The sequence below is a fragment of the Ochotona curzoniae genome, unplaced genomic scaffold, assembly GCF_017591425.1.
Source record: "Ochotona curzoniae isolate NIBS_2020 unplaced genomic scaffold, NIBS_Ocur_1.0 contig_43, whole genome shotgun sequence".
Taxonomy (NCBI): domain Eukaryota; kingdom Metazoa; phylum Chordata; class Mammalia; order Lagomorpha; family Ochotonidae; genus Ochotona; species Ochotona curzoniae.
The window spans coordinates 885,281-888,532 of record NW_024466218.1 but is presented as its reverse complement, the minus strand read 5'-3'; positions in this window follow the sequence as shown (position 1 = coordinate 888,532).

Genomic DNA, 3,252 nt, shown 5'->3' with positions numbered 1-3,252 from the left:
ACTCATTCCTAGACAGGTGGCCAGTGAGTGGTCTAAGCAAGGGTTAAGGGAGCTGATGGGCTATTATCAGCCAATCAGGGGTGCACATTGTGCTTCTGTGGGCTCTCTAAATAACACGGTTTCCTAAAGGAGAAGTTGGTGAAATTTCAGACTCCTTCGCATTCTAGTGGAAGGATCTTGAGGGGAGTTTCTTAGCAGCACTTAACTCCTAGAGGAATAGATATCACCTACTATACGTATAGGTAAACTAGGCTTTGTCTAGTTTTGTCTCCAAACAAGGATCTTTTGAATTCAAGGCACGTTGGGTGCTCCCTGGGTTGCTTGCCTTACAATCTGTAATTTAAAATACTGAACTCAAGGTGTTGTGAATCATTGCCCTTTTGTGACACTCTCTGGAGACGGTCAATGTCTTGACTCTTAGGAAACATCATTACTATGATTAACTCATGGGTAGAGAAACAGAAATCACTGTATACTTTTACTTAGAAATGTGAGCCTGTTTGGATCTCTCGAGTTTCCATAAAACTGACAAATCCGAAAAAAAAAAAAAAATGAGTTTGCTATAACAAGTAAGGTCTTCTGTGTATAAAAATTCAGAGGCAAGATGTGAGTGCCATTCTAAAGTTTCTCATGCTAACTAATGGTGGTAAATCCTCAATTGCTGTGAAAACAAGCCAGACACAGCTTCCTGAACAGAGCATGAGCAACCTTCAAACGCTGTAGTAGCTCAGAAGGCTGCCCTGTTACAGGGATCCGCTTGTGCTTACTTGAAATGTACCAATAACAAAGAATCATAGGGCATTAGAGCTGAAGACACCTTTAGTATTACACCCTCATGAGAACCCGAGATCCACGGAGTACCCAGAGGTTCACTCCTAAGTTGTTTGTATGGAACTTGGAATAATAGATTTTCCCATGGAAGCCATGTGATTAAATGATGACTAAAGCCTTGTAGGTCACCCTTCACTCTTCTCTGCGCAACAACCTATGCTTGGACATAATTGTTTTCTGTATTGTTTACTGCACGTACGTACAGCTAATCTATACTCCCGGTGAATATAAGCAACTAACTACTTGTCATGTGGTAAATACGAATGTCACTGTTCAGAGAAAGGATCTACCACATGACTTCTCTGTAAAGTGTTTGCACAATAAGACTGTTGGCCATTTCACTCACGCTATGCTCACCAAATCTCACCTTCTAGCGTGGTGATTTCACACTAACTGGCTCAGAGCCCAGGGTTCTATCTCCAGAGCTTACCTTGAAGTTTCAAATAGTCCAGTCTTTGACTGACAGCCTGGAAATATTTGCTCCCATAAAGGGTTCAGTTTAAAATGGTTCTATTGCAGTAGTAACACTGTCCAACCATTGGTGGTGGGTTGTGGTCATTTCAGCACTGACCCCATGCAGAGTTGGGTGGTGCTGTATCTAGGGGCTCACGTGAAGCTGAACTCCTGCAGGAGGTCCTGGGCAAGGCTTCCACTCTGACTGCTGTCTCATCTAGCAGCCGCTGAGGGCACTATTCAGTTTCAACAAGGACAGGTGCCAGACTGGACAACTATTTCATTGGGACAAATAACTTTCAGAAGTTGTGGTTTATGCTATACATTATTTTTGAAAACAGTTTTTCTTTTGAAATGAAAAAAATACTTTCCTTGGGTTAGAGGTGAATATTAATTGTTAAAGTTACTTTTTCTTTACCTGATTTCTTTCTCAAATATTTTTTTTTAAAAGATATACTTATTTTTGTTGCAAAGTCAGATATACAGAGAGGAGGAGAGACAGAGAGAGGAAGATCTTCCGTCCGATGATTTACTCCCCAAGTAACCACAATGGCTGGTGCTGTACCAATCTGGAGCCAGGAGCCAGGAACTTCCTCCAGGTCTCCCACGTGGATGCAGGGTCCCAAGGCTTTGGGCCATCCTCAACTGTTTTCTCAGGCCACAAGCAGGGAGCTGAATGGGAAACGGGGCCACCGGGATTAAAACCGGTGCCCACATGGGATCCTGACACGTTCAAGGCGAGGACTTTAGCCATTAGGCTATTGTGCCGGCCCCTCAAATATTTGTTTTTTCTCAGTGTGCATATTGCACATACTTTCTAAATGTGTTCAGATCTAAGTTTCAGCTTGAATTGATTAAATGATTAAATTCTTTTTAAAAAGTTGTATTTTATTTATCTTTAGAGAGACAAAGAGACTGCATCTGCTGGTTCACTTCCCCAATGCTCATAACAGCCAGGGCTGGGCCAGATCCAAGCCAGGAACTAAGAATTCCATTCAGGTCTCCTCCTTGGATGGCACGCATCATCCGCTGTATCTTGCCTCTCCAGAGCCACCTTAGCAGGAAGCTGGATAGGTCATGGAGCCTGGGTTTGAACTCCAAAATGGGATGCTAGGAATCCAAGCTCTTCCTTACCTCTTGAACCACTCACTCCAATTTTGTCTTTTCTAAAATGAAAATAGCTTTTTAATTTGTGGTCATAAATAAAATGATAACAATCAGAATAATGAACTTACGTTGGTATTATTCATAGCTTATTTGGGGTATGGATTCTGGGGACCACGAAGCCCTAGTTTGGCTTGTCCTAATGCTCCCTGGCTTTGTTCCTTAAGTTCTTTTTTAAAGGGTGAATGCTTTCTGGCTTATGCTGTCTCCAAAGCATGTTTTCCAAATTATCTACTCACCTGTGATTTACCGTGCCTTTCACAGGAGGCCGGGGTTACGGCTGGAGGAAAAGGTTAGTTAACTCTCATCACACTGGAGGCTGCTTAAGTGGAAAAGGATCGTTTCTAAACCCTGGGTTTCTTGGCTGTCAGCATTTAAAATATATGAGGCACTAGCAAGTGGACTTAAATGGATATAATCTTTTTGGAAAGTAACTTGATAATCAGCGTTAATAGTCACAGCGTTTATGGTGTAAAATTACAGCATGATTTCCAGTGGTGACAAATTATAAAGAATTTATATGTTCTACCACGTGGGATTGGTTAAATACAGTATATCCATGCAGCACATTCCTCTACCACTATTAAAAACGAGTTTTGAAGAATATTTAATGAATGGGGAAAAGCTTATCTTTTTACATAATCATTTCTATGACAGATAAGATAGGATGAACTTTAGTTTCACTTTTTTATGTGTGATTTTTCTGTTCTACAAGTCTGCATACTGAGTATGTATTGTTTTTAGTTTCTGAAATAAGGGAAAAAAAATTCCAGAAATTCAGGAAGGCGCAAGCTGGGTTCTCAC